Source organism: Pan troglodytes, chromosome 2 (assembly GCF_028858775.2).
Source record: "Pan troglodytes isolate AG18354 chromosome 2, NHGRI_mPanTro3-v2.0_pri, whole genome shotgun sequence".
Taxonomy (NCBI): domain Eukaryota; kingdom Metazoa; phylum Chordata; class Mammalia; order Primates; family Hominidae; genus Pan; species Pan troglodytes.
In genome coordinates, this window is record NC_086015.1 from 130,574,114 (window position 1) to 130,590,761 (window position 16,648).

The window sequence follows — 16,648 nt, forward strand, 5'->3', positions numbered from 1 at the left end:
TTCTAATGATATCCTCCCACCCCAATCGGCCTTTGTTCAGAGCCTAAGAACCCTGGGGGTGAGGTGAGAATCTGGCCCCCTATCCTGAAGCCATGTGGCAGGAAATGAAGGGGAAAGTGTACATAGCATCACAGCAAGTAGGTTGACACTAATCACTAGACATCCCTGTCCCTGCTCAAAACCCCCCAGCCCCTCTCACCCACCCCAGCTTCTCCTATCCTAGGTCCCCTACCACTCACTGTTCCCCAGTCTGCTAGAGAAGTCTCAGCAAGCTTCTTGCTGAATTATGTTGAGCGATTTCTCTCTCCCTCTCCAAGCCAACCAGGTCAAGCTCTGGGTGTGCTTTTGCACAGTCTTGCCTTGGTGTCCCGCTAGCCGAGTGGTTCCCAAAGGATGGTGCAGTTACCACTGGGGATGCATGCAATGATTGTAGGTGGTACAAGGTCAAACATTTTAAATGCTAATTGTTCCATTTCGATTGCAACATTATTCCAGCATAGTCATCCCTTGGTACATGTGGGGATTGGCCCCTGAGGAGACCAAAATCCGTGGATGCTCAAGTCTCTGATATGAAATAGTGTTGTATTTATATACATACATACATCCTCTTCACATACCTACATACATCCTCTCTTATACTTTAAATCATCTCTGGATTACTTATAATGCCTAATATAAGGTAATGTGATTTAAATAGTCATCATGCTGTATTGTTTTATTTGTATTACTTTTTATTGTTATATGTTATTTTTATTGGATTTTTTAAAAAAAATCTTTGATCTGCAGTTGGTTGAATCCATGATGCAGAACCCTTGGACATGGTGTGCCAACTGCATGCTTATCCCTTACCCTTCAAGCTGCCATAACAAAATACCATAGACTGGGGAGCTTATAAACAACAGAAATTTATCTCACACCTGGCAAGTTCAAGGTCAAGGTGCTGGCAGATTCAGTGTCTGCTGAGGGCCCACTATCTGATTCTTAGGTGGCGCCTTCTTACCGTGTCCCTGCACCATGGGAAGGGGGAAACCGGATGTCTCTGGAGCCTCTTGTTTATGGGCACTAATCCAACCACGAGGGCTCCACCCTCACGACCTTGTCACCTCCCAAAGGCACCACCTCCTAACACTATCACATGGGGGATTCCATTTCAGCAGGTATTTTGAGGGGACACCAACATTCAGTCTATAGAAATTTATTATCAAGTATATTTAACTAAAATATAGCTAGCCCTAGCAATCTTTGATGTAGTGTTCCCATTTAAAATAAATGTGTTTAAATGCAACTGGATGCTCAATTGGGAATTTCAATGGAAATGTCCAAATCCGATAGATGCCACACCTCAAGGTGTTGAGAGGCCGGATGCAGAATTCACAAAGAAGATGGCTTGCAACAAGAGTAAGAGTCGAGTGGAGAGAGACGGTTTCTGAAGAAGGATGTTGAGCAGAGAGTGGTTTGTGTGCTGGGAGGGCTGAGGGGAGTGGATGAAGGGGAGTGTGCCCCTCACCTCTTACTCAGTGGGAGGGGCTCTGGGGAGGACCTTCAGCAGGATGTGGGGTGTACCTCTGAGTTTGGGGGACACAAGGGCTGGCAGTTGATACATAGCTGAGGACTAGGGCAGCAGGTGGTTGTGGCTCTTGAGCTTCAGGGCTGAGAGAAAAAAGACCCACATTGGGAGAAAGGGCGGATCCAGGTTCTGTGGAGCCTGCAGCGTACACAATCTGGGATCCCCTTGCTATGGACGTGAATATCAAATTACCATGGAAGCACCTGGTGGGGCCCTCAGGATGTGGGAAGGGGCCCGGGCAAGTCATAGCTCTGAAGCTGAAGCTGCACCGGCTGCACAGCACATGACCTCTGTGTGGACAGCAGCTACACCAGAAACCAGGACAATGTGAAGGGGGAAGAGTAGGTTGTGCGCTTGATGTGGCCACATGGGAGAGAGAAACAGCCAGGACTGTTCTTCATCCTGCCCAACGGGGGCGGTAGGACTCCAACAGAGAAGGTCCATGCTGAGAGAAGGGCAAACCAGAGGAACGGGGCTGCCAGGATCCCAGAAAAGCCCGCACCAGAAGGAGCCCAGATGACTGGGAGATAGCCTCTAAGCAGAGCACCAGTCACAGGTGAACACTCCTGTTGTCTTAGGTCTCCTCTGCTCCAGAGTGGGGCAAGAAGAGAGAAATGTACCTAAAGAAGGACTATCTCACCTCCCGCCATAAACCACCAACCCTCGGTGGCACTCAGGAGGGGAGAGGACACATTTTTCAATGACTTGGACTTGGACACTCTCAATTACTGAAACGTGACTTAAAGTGACCACAGGACTCTTTTTAATCACCTAAGGCCAATCAGAGAAGGCTCAGCACAGGCCCTAGCTTTCACAATCACTCCCTTTGAATCATGTTTGCTCAATGTTCCAAAGAGTCCATTTCTTTATATCTGGAGTTTTCCATTTTTAATATTTGGTTAAACAAAATAGATCATTTATAAACAAACAGCACAAGGCCAACAACAAAAAGGAATAAAAGCAAGAAAATAAAAAAGCCTAGGATTGCCTGTTATTGGGCATCAGAGTGAGGCCTGCTCACCTTCCTTAAAGGAAGTGAGGCTTTTTGCCCTTGGGCATCAGCATGGGTCCCTGTTCCTAAGCACCAGAGTTGGATATGAACAGAGAAACCAGCCCTGAAATGGTTAAGCATCTTTCCATATCCCATTGGCTCATGGACTCCAAGTGCATGGGGACTCCCAAAGAGTCAGTTTTTAAAAATGTATTGTTTCACTTTGCTAGCGGAGCCACAACAAAGCACCAAGACTGGGTGCCATAAACAACAGACACTCATTGACTCAGCTCTGGAGGCTGAAAGTTTGAGATGAAGGTGTCAGAGCGGCTGCTTCCTTCTGAGGCCACTCTCCTTGGCTTGTGCATGGCCACTTTCTCACTGTTTTCTCATGTCCTTCCCTCTTGGTGGTCTGTGTGTCTGATATTCTTATATGGATACCAGTCACGTAGAATTAAGGCCCACCCTGACAGCCTCATTGTAACTCAATTACCTTTTTAAGACCCTATCTCCAAATATAACCACATTCCAAGGTACTAGGGGTTAAGATTTCAACATACAAATTGTGGGAATACACAAGCCAGCCCATAACATATATAAAATAAATAAAAGCTATTTAGACTCCAGGATAGGGAGCTAGACTAAAAACTTCAATACTGTAACCACACCCAAGAAATTTAACATTTAAACACTAACATTATCTACTATCTAGCACATAGTAAAATTGCCCAATTGCCCCCAAATTTCCTTCATATATTGTTTTATGACCCAAGATCTAATTAAGGATTTTGCACTGCATTAGACCGATTTTTTTAGTCTCCTTTAATCTAGAACACTTCTCCTGATTTTCTGTTGTCTTTCATGACATCAAGGTTTTGAAGAATCCAGATTTTGTGGACAGCACCTAGATTTGGCCAACTGTGTGCTCATGATTAGACCCAGGTTAGACACTTGGGCAGGAGCTTTCCATAGGTGGCAGGGGTTCTTCCTACCATCTTGCCTCAGGAGTTGCATGACATATGTCCGCCCCACTGCTGGGGATGCTAAGTGTTATCCCTTGGTGAAGGTGGTGTCCCTCAGACTCCATCATAAAAAGATGCCTTTTCCAAGTTTTTAAATTAACAACTAGTTTTCAGGGTGATGCTTTAAGACCCTGTGACTCTCCAGTTCCCCAACAGACTTTGACCTGAAGGTTGTTGCATTCACGGATGACCTTCACCTGAGTCAGTTACTATAGGTGGGTGGTTGCAAAATGAACTATGTCATGTATACATAATCAATACTACAAAAGCATCCTTGGAAAGCGTTACTAAGTAAGATAAACAAATAAGGATGTGGAAGGGTGGAACCAAAGGCAAGGCCTATAACTAAAGATAATACAGGCAGGCGCAGTAACTCATGCCTGTAATCCCAGCACTCTGGAAGGCCAAAGCAGGAGGATCGCTTGAGACCAGGAGTTCAAGACCAGCCTGGGCAACATAACGAGACCCTGTCTCCAAACAATCTTGATATTACGATAGTCTCATATTAAACCTAATGTGGCTGGGCACGGAGGCTCATGCCTGTAACCCCAACACTTTGGGAGGCTGAGGTGGGCGGATCACCTGAGGTTAGGAGTTCGAGACCAGCCTGGCCAACATGGCAAAACCCCATAATACAAAATTAACCGGGCATGGTGGCGGGCATGCACCTGTAATCCCAGCTACTCGGGAGGCTGAGGCAGGAGAATTGCTTGAACCCAGGAGGCAGTGAGTTGAGATCGTGCCATTGCATTCCAGCCTGGACAACAGAGTGAGACTCTGTCAAAACAAAACAAAAAACAAAACAAAACAAAACAAAAACCTAATGTGTTTTTTGAAGTCAGTAACCGCTCCATGTTACGGCTGGTCTATCCCAGCAATGGACTTTTCATTCCTTTAATGACTCATTCTGTGAAGATAAGTGCAGAGAATCTATTAAGATGTTAAAACTGGCAGCCTGGGCAACATAGCAAGACCTCATCTCTACAAAAATTAGCCAGGTATGGTGGCTCATGCCTGTAGTCCCAGCTACTCAGGAGGCTTGAGCCCAGGAGTTCAAGACTGCAGTGAGCTGTGATGATGCCACTGCACTCCAGCCTGGGCAATAGAGCAAGACCCTGTGTCTAAAAAAAAGTCTTTAAGATAATCTATAGATCTGCTACAGCAAATATTTAGGGCATAAATATGTCTTAAAACTTTCTAGAAGCTAGTGTGAAAGAGAAATTTATCAGTTACACAATCCGGCTACTGGGACTGTGAGATTGGCTGCCAACAATGAATGTGAGGTGGGTGTCACTATGAAAGAACAGGTCTCCTCCTCTTACCCATGGGGGGACTCAGAACTCAATGCTGAGTTCTGCTTAAATGTAACTGACCAAAAATGGATATTAACCTCTGCTCCATCCTGACTTCCCACTAACACGGCAATAAGAAGATGTTAAAAGGAGGGGGGATGCCTACACTTATAAGGACAAAGAGAACAGAAGAGGAGAAAATAGCAACAAATGTTAGAGTCAGGAAAGGAGATGGATGAGGGATAAATGAATTCGCTGATTTTAGAAAGCTGACTCCCGAGCCAGCTGTGAGAAGCCTAATAAACCGCAGCTCCAAAAGTCCTGAGAACGGAAGCACGAGGTGCCTCTGCAGCAGGGGTGAAGGCAGTAATAGAAACAGAGAGTGGACTGAAAGTATTTTCATAAGCAGGCAGATGCCCAGAGCCTCTCCATCAGACTGGACAACCTCATTCCAGCAGAATGCTAACTTCTAGAAACCAGAATAGGGGTCTCTGAACTGGGCACAGTTAAAGTCAGAAGAACCAGGGGAAATGAATGAACTTGACACACTCAGTGCTGAACACACCAGCCCTGTTCCCCACCGGCATCCAGAACACTGGTACCCAGGCTTCTCCTTCCAGGCCTCAGATACTCAGGGGAATTCAACCTGATCAGGAAGAAAGATCTGAGGACCTCCCAATGAAACAGCCCAAGCAGATCATCCTACAATGAAGTCCACAGTTGACAAGCCACAATTTCCCATGACACACACACACACATATGCACACACATGAACATGCACACACATGCACATGCACAAAACTTTCCACCAGTGTTTTAGTGCCATGCTTTTAAATATGAGCAATCAAAAGGATTGTCAGACATCTGAGGAAGCCTCTGATATGAGAGACAGAGGTCAGAACAAACACAAATGGAAAACAAGAAAAGCAACTTAAAGGAAACAAAGGTTACTTGGGAGGAAGAAAACTTCAAAATCATTATCATTAATACAAGCAGAGAGCTAAGAAATGATATTCTGACCATGAAATAAGAATAGAGTATTATTAAACAAAAGGAACATAGAAAGAGCGCTTGGAAACTTAAAATGTGATAGTAGAAACGGAAAATGTAAGAGAAGAGTTTGGATGATACAGTCGAGGAAAGCCGTAAGATGGAGCAGAGAGACAGGAAAAGGAGAACAAGGATCAGAAAGTTAGAAGGCCAGTTCAGGAAGCCCAACATTTGGGTAATAGGAGTTCCAAAAAAGAGAGAACAGAGAAAAAGTAGAAGAAATTACCAAGGGGAAAAAGTTCATGAAAGTGTCCCAGAACAGTTCTGGAGATTCTAGGTCAGAAGGGCCAGAAAAATGGAGAGGTGTGGACCTACATCAAGATACATGTATGAAACTTCAGGGCACTGAGGATAAACAGACAGCCCAAAAGACTTCCAGAGAGAGAGAATAAAATACAACAAAACAAATTTTACAACTGTGCAAAGTCAAAGATGGCACTGGCACTAGCTTTGCAATAGCAGCCTGGAAGCTGGAAGACAACAAAGCAACATCTTACGTTCCCAGGAAACTCATTTCTAACTAGAATTCTACATCCAGCCAAGTAAGAGTGAGAGGAGAATAAAAATACATTCAAATACTCAATGCCTCAAAAAATGAGGAATGACTAAGGAAGACAGAGATGTGGAACTCAGGAAATGGGTGCTTTAGCCTGAGAAATGGGAAGGGTGTTCAGGATGGGGTGAAGGAAGTGCTGTCCATGAGGAGCGAAGGGCAGGGTTCCCATAGACACTAGAAGGTTCTGGGAAAAGCCCCTTAGAAGAAAGCATAGGTAGGCCAGGCACAGTGGCTCACGCTTGTAATCCTAGCACTTTGGGAGGCCAAGGTGGGCAGACCACTTCAGGCCAGGAATTCGAGACCAGCCTGACCAACATGGCGAGACCCCGTATCTGCAAAAAAAAAAAAAAAAAAAAAATACAAAAATTAGCCAGGCATGGTGGTATGCACCTGTAATCCTAGCTACTCAGGAGGCTGAGACATGAGAATCCCTTGAGCACAGCAGTAGGAGGTTGCAGTGAGCCAAGATCTCACCATTGCACTCCAGCCTGGGCAACAGAGGGAGACTTATCTCAAAAAAAAAAAAAAAAAAAAAAGGAGGAAGAAGAAGAAGGAGGAGGAGGAGAAGGAGAAGAAGGAGGAGGAGGAGGAGGCATAAGTAGAATCACTGATGCTTTGAAGATACTAGAGCAGACTGGTTCAATTAGAGGCTGTTTGAACATGAATTCATAACAGAAGAATAGAAAATTAATAGAACAGATTATTAACAGGGTAAGTTATAGAAAATTAAGCAAACAGTAACTCCAGGAAATATATAAGTTGTCCAATAAAGGAAAATAACTGTAGATTGCTGTATGGTTTTGCACCAAAAAACTGTATAAACTCTAAATATGGATCTAAACCAAATTGCAAATTTACCATACCACAAGAACTGTGATAGGATGCACGTCTACATCACGGGGGGAGGGGACAAGTTTTGCAAGAGCGCTAAACCCTCATTTCCTGAGTAAGAAGTCAACACACATTGCTTGAAATGAAATATAAAGTCAACAAATAACAATATAAGCTTGTTCTGTAGAGGTGAGGAGATAAATCCAAAAGGGATCTGCTAAAAAAATTGAAAGCGGTCTCCTTCAGGACCTGGGAAATGAGGAAAGATGAAAGGAAGAATACTATTTTTCATGGCAAGCCTTGCCAAAATTATCTGTGACTCTTTATGTACACTTATAACTTTGATTTACACAATTAGATGTAAATTTTAAAAAATTAGTCAATGTCCACCCAAATTGTTGTTCGTGTGTGAGACCAACAGAAAGATCATCTCAGATATCCATGAGTTCATACATTACAACCTTCTGGAAAAATCGGTAGAAAAAATATTCCACCTAATTAAGATTCAGGAATGGGAAAGTTAAGTTAAGAAAGAGATTCTCAGTATTGACAATTATTTTCTGAACTAGAAGATGCATAATAATAAAATAAACGAACAAATTAAAAATGAAAATTGCATCTAAAATCCTAGATATTACCTAGAAAACGCAGTGGAGAGGGGGAGATGGTTTTTACAGAGAGAGGTATCAATAGTTATCACTTTATTTTTGATATTCATTTTTACGACATAGGTCCACTTAAAAATAAAATAAAGGTAAACAAGCAAAATTAAATATAAGTCTACTTCCCAGTCACTAGTGGGAAAATCAAAGACAGTGAAATTAAAAGAGCAAAAAGATAGCAAAGAAATGAAGTGAGAAAGCAGAAAAGAACACCAGAAATGAGACCAAATAGTTATGGCATTTAAGTAAATAGGTTAAACTTTCTTGTTAAAAAACATAGGAGTTTTTTTAAAAATCCGAAACCACTGCTATTTTTAAGCAAAAACTCCTAAAACAAAATGACAAGTAACATTTCAGAATGAATGGATGATAGTGCAGTTTAGTTAGACCAAAGAGACATCATGGAATAAAAAATAAAAGTCAAGTCGTCAGGGAGAGAGTGGATGAAATGTCAGCGCCGGAGCGAAGCCTGCTCTGAGCAGGGAGCAGGAGCCAAGAGCCTTGAGCTCCTGTTATATTTTTTGCTGGTGAGGGACGAAACGATCTGTGAGGCGGGGACCATCACTGTGCCCATTTTAGAGATGAAGAAATAGAGGCACAGAGAGATGCTAAGTCTGCCACCAGGCAGTGGCAGGACTGGAAAAGGAGACTGGGTCTGGCCAACCCCGAAGCTGTGCTTCTTCCCGTCCTGCCAGGAGTGTGGCGCTCATTGTAGAGGAAGTTCCTAATAAAAGCAGCCTCATTTGTCAGGGGTCAGGGGTTCTCTGCCTGGCCCTCTCGCAAATGGCATCCCTCTGGAGAGGTGGGTAACCCTAGACATCAGGGTTCCCCTGCGGGCCATGTGTGCAGAGTCCAAGTCTGTCCTATCCACCCCTCGGCACAGGTCTTGGCAGTGGCCTCCCTCCCGGACACAGGGCTCCCCTCCCCCGACAGCGGGTGTCCTCTCTCCTGGCCCACACCTCTGGGCCCCGCTCAGCCTCCTCACGCCCTGGCCAGGGTTGTCAGCCTTTCTACTGGTGCAGCCCCCGCATCCCCCGAGGCTGCTGCGCAGGCTGGGGCAGGTCCCCTGGAAGGTGGCCTCAGACGCCCTACAGGTCAGGAGGATGTCGTCTGCTCCTATTGCCTGCCCCGCCCAGGCGGAGAGGTGCTGGGGCCTCCCACCTCTGAGCCACAGAAAGACCCACGGGGGAGCCCCCAGGGAAGGATGTGGAGAAGCCCAGCCACCCCGCCTGTTCCTTTGGAGAAAGCAGGTGGCTCTAAGGAGAGGCAGCGCCAGGCCTGGGTGCAGGGTGAGGAGTCCTGACCCTTGCTCTCTGTCTCTCCCCGGGGCTTTCCTGTACAATACCAGGGGCTTGTGCTGGCCGCGCATCTGTGCAGACGTGTACGTGCGGGGCTGCAGTGGCTCGGTGCCCTCGCTGAGCCCCGGTCGTCTTGTCCCTGGAAGTACCTCCTGTTAGGATTCCCACGACAATGCCCACGTGGCACTTTTTCCGCCTGGGTTTTCGGCACAAAAGAGAAGGAGTTCACAGGGTCCTGCAGGCCCCAGCCTCTGCGGGCTCATCTGCCCGGGGCGTGATCAACGGTGAGCTCCCCATAGGGAAGCTCTGCAAACCCACACTCCCAGAGCTCCTCCAGCAAACACTGGATGCCTGCTCAGAAGTGCAGGGAACACAGGGGCCACCAGATCAGAACCCCATTCCCCTTCTGGCTGCTGCTCCCCATCTCCCCTCTATGAAAGCCCAGTCTGGTCCCCCTGACCCCTCTGGCCTCACCACCTAGGTCTCACCTTGCTGTTTCCTGAAGGAGCCGGCAATGCCCTGCTTCCACACCTACTGTTCCCATCTCAAATGGGTGTTGTCACCCAAACACCCACAGCCCCCCACGCCAACCTCCTTTGCATCAGCCACTGCTGCCTTCCCGGTAAGGCCGCCCTGACCACCTTATTTAAAGTTGCACTCCCACTTCCTATGTGCTGTTTCCCATGTGCGGATGGCTGGATGGATGTGTTGTCCCCGTGCAGGCTGAGTGGCCGGCTCCGTGCCCCCTGAGGCCTTTACCCACTCCCTCCCCAGCACACACGTGATCTCCACCCGGTCTACTCCCAATCTCAGCTTCTCTGTGGTTTCCTGGACTTTTCCTCCTCACCGCCACCCCCATCACGGCCAGAGTCCCAGTCAGGGGGCTCTGCCACTCAGCACTGTGCTGAGTGGCAGAAAGAGAGGGCCTCACCCAGGAAGCCAGCTGCCTCCTCTCCACCCTCCCTGGAGAGCCCCCAGGGGTGGCTGAGTCGGAGAGACTGAGACGCAAACTCTGAAGGAAGCTGCAGAGAAGGAGTATTAGCCCCAACAAAACTTAGAGTCTTGGCAGCTAAATTCAAATCAAATGTGATTTTGATACCAATTCAAACAGCCCAGGCAGAAGAGCTAAGGGATTTTCTACTTGAAAGCATAAAAGGAACGGAGAAGACGTCTGAATTCTAACAGCTGAGAATTACTGAGATGAGGAGAGATTTGGGGAATCAGAAAAAGTCTACTTGGAGCAGCTTCCCTTCCCGGATGGCAAAGGGAGTGCCAATCACGGCTGCCATGGCAACAGGTAGGCGCCAAATGCCAGCACAGAGAGAAGCCAAGCGCGCCTTCCCACAAAAACGCCATGGTTATTGTTCTAACAGGAGCAGGATGGAAGTCATGTCCATGCATCACCCCACATCCCCAGCATCACTCCACATCCCCAGCGCCACCATACAATGCCTGAAAGTTCTCTCCATGGCCAGAAACATTGGAAGGAACTGACACACAGCTCCCCCAACACACACACACACACACACACACCCCACACACACACACTCATTTCCCTTCTGCTCCAATTCCTAAAATTTAGTAGCTTAAAACAACAACAAAAAATCAATTTATTATCCTCATTCTTTTGTGGGTCAGGAATGCAGAAAGGGCTTGGCTAGGTGGTTGGGCGTGGGGCCTCTGCTGCTGTTGTGGCTGGTGGCTGGAGTGGCGGTGGCTGCCGGGCATCTCTCTTCACACAAGCTCAGGGCCTCCTGAGGTGTGTGCTGACACAGACACATGTGCCTGCCTGAGGCAGAAGCTGCACGTGGCCTCTTCACACCTGGTCCTGCACCATGTAGCATCACTCTGCCACCTGCTACAGGTTACTTGTGGGAGTGGCAAGAGGAGGGAAATTAGACCCCGCACTTGACCTTGCAGTGGCAAAGTTCTGAAGGGACAGTGAAACAGGAGACGCTATGTGGCCACCCTGCCCTCATCCTCAGAGAGAAGCGTGGAACTGGGAAGGCGGTAAGGGAACACAGTGCCGGAAGGGAAAGCAACCTGTCAGCACTTCCTGGTTTGACAGAGAGGGTGAGGGCATTCTGGAGGGAAACAACAAGAAGAGCCACATAGAATGGAGTTTTAAGAGCTCTAAGAATTCTCCCCACAACCTAGAAAATGAATCTGGAAAGCCTAGAGGCGGTATGAGTGCTCACCAGCTGTGTGGGGGGTGGAGATGCCTGACTACAGCAGTACTACCCAGGAGAAGATTCTGCCGTAACAGAAATGTCCCATGTCTGCCTTGTCAGGTACAGGAGCCACAAGCCACATGTGGCTCTGAGCCCTTGAAATGTGACTAATGAAATTGAGACACTGAATTTTAACTTTTATTTCATTGTAATTAACTTAAATTTAAACTTAGAAAGCCATGTTTCGCTAATAGCTATCATATCAAACAGTGTGGGTCTGGAATTAAGTATCTCAGCCAACAAACCAAACCGTGTCTTAAAGGAGAGAAGAGAAAAGTGCAGAGAGCGGCCCACCTGAAGCCTGCCTCTCACTGCCAAGACAGCTCTCGGGTTTGCCTCTCCACCCACCTCTCGGGAGAAAGAAGAGAAAAGTTCAACACTAAGGGCTGATTCAAGGTAACAGTCTCATAGGGCAAACAATAACTTATTACAACATTCTCCTGGAAGAGTTAGTCAATGCAATTAAATACATGGCCAGGCTCAGTGACTCCCACCTGTAATCCCAGCACTTTGGGAAGCCCAGGAAGGAGTATTACTTGAGCCCAGGAGTTTAAGACCAATTTAGGCAACAAATTGAGACCCTATGTCTACAAAAGATGTTTTAAAATCATCTCAGCATGGTGGTGCACGCCTGTGGTCCCAGCAACTCGGGAGGTTGAGGTGGGAGGATTGCTTGAACTTAGTAGTTCAAGGCTTCAATGAGCCATGATCACACCACTGCACTCCAGCCTGGGCAACAGAGCAAGACCCTGTCTTTAAAAATAAATAAATAAATAAGATGCATACAAATTGGAAAGAGGAGACAAATTTATCATTGAAAATAATAGTATGGTATCACTGGGTAAAGATTTTTAAAATATTGGAAACAACAAGCCAATTTATTAATGTAGTCAGTTATAAAATTAGCATATCAAAATCAATAACTTTCTTTTATCTAAAACATAAGCAGCTAAAAATATAATGAAGGAAAAGAGCTCATTCTCAATAGCAACTGAAAGTATAAAATGCCTAAGAAAAAAAATTTAAGAAATGTGAAGGCCTTACATGAAAAAAACTATAAAGCTCAACTAAGACATAAAATAAGATAGAATAATTGGAGAGTCATATCTTCTTATTGAAGAGAAAAACTTAAAGTTGTAAAGATGTCAATCCTCTCTAAATCAAAATTCCAATTGAATTTTTTGACAAAAAAACTCAATTGAACTTGACAAAGTATTCAAAATATGAACAGATACATCAATGGGGGAGAATAGAGCATCCAGAAATAAGCCCATGAATATGTGAGGGTTTAAACGCTGATAAAAATGGCATGAAAATTGAAGAAATGATGGAATGTTTAATAAATGGTATTGGGATAAATGTGGAAGCACTTGGAAAACAATAAAGCTGAATCTCTACTTTCTTAGACTAAAAAGAAAAAAATCCAAAAGTATCAAAATTCAAATGTCAAAAATGAATCTAAAAATGTAATAGAAGAAAACGTGGGTGAATTTTTTATCCTGGTGTGAGAAAAAGTCTTTCTAAGCATGACAAAAAAGCCCAGAAGCCAGAATGGAAAAGGCAGACTGATTTGACTATGTAAAAGTGGAAGACTTCACTTCAGCAAAATACGCATTTAAAAACATAATAGACACACTGGGAAAAATTAGCTGCCATCCAGAAGCTAGACAAAGGTCAAATTTCCCTAAATTACAAATTACTCTCACAAGTCGTGAGGGAAAATTACAATACAATAGAAAAGTGGGCAAAGTAAATGGGCAGGCAATTTTCAAACGCTCCCCTCCAAAAACAGACACATGAAAAGAAGCCCAGTTTCACTGCTAGTAAGAGAAACACAAATTAAATTAGAATATATTATATTCATCATCTCTATTGGAAACAACAAAAAAGACTACATACCCATTGCTGTTAAGGAGCTCAGGAAAGGTGGTGTATAAACAAAGACAGCTTTTCCGGAGGACCGTTGGTGATAACAAATATAATTGTAATTTCAAAAACTTTTTACCCGGTGATTCATATTCTAGGAACTTATCTTAACATCCATACTTACTCAAAGATACATGGGCAAGACTGCACCTTTGTTGTTATCGTAGAATTTGCAAAACAAAATGAAACAAAAAACAAACATCAAATGTCTAGAGGGAATTGGATTCTCCACTACAGTAAACCCATCCCTGGTATGAAATAACATGTGGCCAATATGCACTGGCTTGGGGAAATGCACAACACACACTGATAAGAGAGAAAAGGTTGGAAGCAACATAGCCCCAGTGTTGGAGTTGTCCAGTCCAGCACCTTGCTGCCCACAGGGATCACTCCAGCCTCCCCTTGCTCTGCTCTTTTCCTTTCTCTATTTTGTGCAGGTCCAATTACCTCCTGATGACCTTTAGAGCATCCAGCTCTGAGCACCTCAGGGGGCCAGCTGCCCTGCCTGTGTGTGGCCTGCTCTACCTCTGGCCCTGCACGTGGCCAACTTTTCTTTAGTAGCACCTCCTCCAGGCTACCTTCCCTGACCACAGCTCCTCACCCATCCCTCCCTCTCTCCCCCTACACCCTGAATATTTTGACAGCATTGGTACAAGGCAAGCAAGGCCCAAAATTGGGGCTTAGTTGGGGAGGGTTCTTGGCTTCACCCAGGAAAGAATTCAAGGGCAAGCCAGTGATGTTAGACAGCAACTTTTATTGAAGCAGCAGTGCACAGTGGCAGCAGAGGTACTGCTTCTTGTGGAGCAGGGCAGAGCCACCCCATAAGCAGTGTGCCCAGAGCAGCAGCTCAGAGGCAGCCCTGAAGTCATATTTATAACCCACTTTTAATTACATGCAAATTAAGGGGTGGATTATGCAGAAATTTCCAGAAAAAGGGTAGTAACTTCTAGGTTACTGGGTAGCTGCTGTGGAAAGTGGCAGTAACTTCCAGATGTTGCCATGGAAACAGTAAACTGACATGGCACACTGGTGGGCATGACTTATGGATGGCTGTTTCCACCCTGTCCCTGTTTCAGTTAGTCCTCAATTTGTCCCAGCACCTGGGTCCCACATCCAGAGTCGAGTCCCACCTCCTACCTTAGCATATGTCACTATTCAAACTTTTGTTTATTTACCTGTTTGGTTGTGCACAGTCACTTTCTCCCTAATGCAGTCTCCATGAGGGCTAGAACCATACCTGGCTCATCACTTCCAAAGATCACCCTTGTGCTTAGAATTAGAAGAATAGCCCAAGCCCCTGGGGCTGGCTCCCTGTCTGCCCTCACCCCCTACACACATACACCACCCTCCCCATCCCTGGCTTTGCTCCAACCATGCTGGCTGTATTACTCTGTTCTCCTGCTGCTATGAAGAAACACCTGAGACTGGGTAATTTATGAAGAAAAGAGGTTTAATTGACTCACAGTTCCAAGGCCTCAGGAAACTTACAATCATGGTGGAAGGCACCTCTTCTCAGGGTGGCAGGAGAGAGAATTAGAGCTGAGCAAAGGAGGAAACCCCTTATAAAACCAGCAGATCTCGTGAGAACTTACTATCATGAGACCAGCATGGGGGAAACCACTCCCATAATTCAATTATCTCCACCTGATCCTGCCCTTGACAAGTGGGGATTATTACAATTCAAGGTGAGATTTGGGTGGGACACAGAGCCAAACCATGTCATTCTGCCCCTGGCCCCTCCCAAATCTTATGTCCTCACATTTCAAAACACAACCATGGCCTTCCAACAGTCCCCCCAAAGTCTTAACTCATTCCAGCATTAACTCAGAAGTCTAAGTCCAAAGTCTTACCTGAGACAAGGCAAGTCCATTCCTCCTATGAGCCTGTAAAATGAAAAGCAAGTTAGTTACTTCCTATGTACAATGGTGGTAGAGGCATTGGGTAAATACACCCATTCCAAATGGGAGAAATTGGCCAGAACAATGGGGCTACAGATCCCATGCAAGTGTGAAATCCAGTAGGGCAGTCACTAAACCTTAAAGTTCCAAAATGATCTTCTTTGACTCCTTGTCTCACATCTAGGTCACACTGATGCAAGAGGTGGGCTTCCATCGCCTGAGGCAGCTCTGCCTCTGTGGCTTTGCAGTTTACAGCCCCAGCCTGGCTGCTTTCACAAGCAGGTGTTGAATGTCCATGGCTTTTCCAATTTCATGGTGCAAGCTGTTGGTGGATCTACCATTCTGGGGGCTGGAAGACAGTGTCCCTCTTCTCACAGCTCCACTAGGCAATGCTCCAGTGGGGACTCTGTGTTGGGGCTCCAACCCCATATTTCCCTTCTGCACTGACCTAGCAGAGGTTTTTCATGAGGGCTACATCCCTGCAGCAAACTTCTGCCCGGACATCCAGGCATTTCCATACATCCTTTGAAATCTAGAGGGAAGTTCCCCAACCTCAATTCTTCACTTTTGTGCACCTGCAGGCCCAACATCATGTGTAAGCTGCCAAGGCTTGGGGCTTACACCCTCTGAACAATGGCCCAAGCTGTATCTTAGCCCCTTTTAGCCACAGCTAGAGCTGAAGCAGCTGGGATACAGGGCACCCATCATGCCCCAAGGCTGCATAGAGCAGGGTGTCCCTGTGCTCAGTCAATGAAACCATTTTTCCCTCCTAGGCCTCCAGGCCTGTCATGGCAGGGGCTGCTGTGAAGCTCTCTGACATGCCCTGGAAACATTTTCCCCATTGTCTTGGTGATTAACATTTGGCTCCTCATTACTTATGCAAATTTCTGCAGCCAGCTTGAACTTCTGCCCAGAAAATTGGTTTTTCTTTTCTATGGCATCATCAGGCTGCAAATTTTCCTAACTTTTATGCTCTGCTTCCTCTAGAATCTTTGCTGCTTAGAAATTTCTTCCACCAGATACCCTAAATCATTTCTCTCAAGTTCACTGTTCCACAAATCTCTAGGACAGGGGCAAAATGTCACCAGTCTCTTCGCTTAAGCAAAGCAACAAGTCACCTTTATTCCAGTTCCCAGCAAATTCCTCATCTCCATCTGAGACCACCTCAGCCTGGACTTCATCATCCATATCACTATCAGCATTTTGGTCAAAGCCATTCAACAAGTCTAGGAAGTTCCAAACTTTCCCACGTCTTCCAGTCTTCTGAGCCCTCCAATCTCAAGGAAGTTCCAAACTTCCCCACATTTTCCTGTCTTCTTCTGAG

The 16,648-nt window shown here is 45.8% G+C and overlaps 1 long non-coding RNA gene across 1 annotated transcript in view; it reads right to left on the reverse strand.

Moving 5' to 3' along the window:
- Positions 1-15,302, reverse strand: part of LOC107970754 (uncharacterized) — a 33,937-nt gene extending 18,635 nt beyond the window's left edge. The window contains exon 1 of the long non-coding RNA XR_001713600.3: positions 15,277-15,302. This is a non-coding gene — a long non-coding RNA (uncharacterized LOC107970754). The remainder of the gene's footprint in view (positions 1-15,276) is intronic.
- Between the last annotated feature and the right edge of the window lie 1,346 nt (positions 15,303-16,648).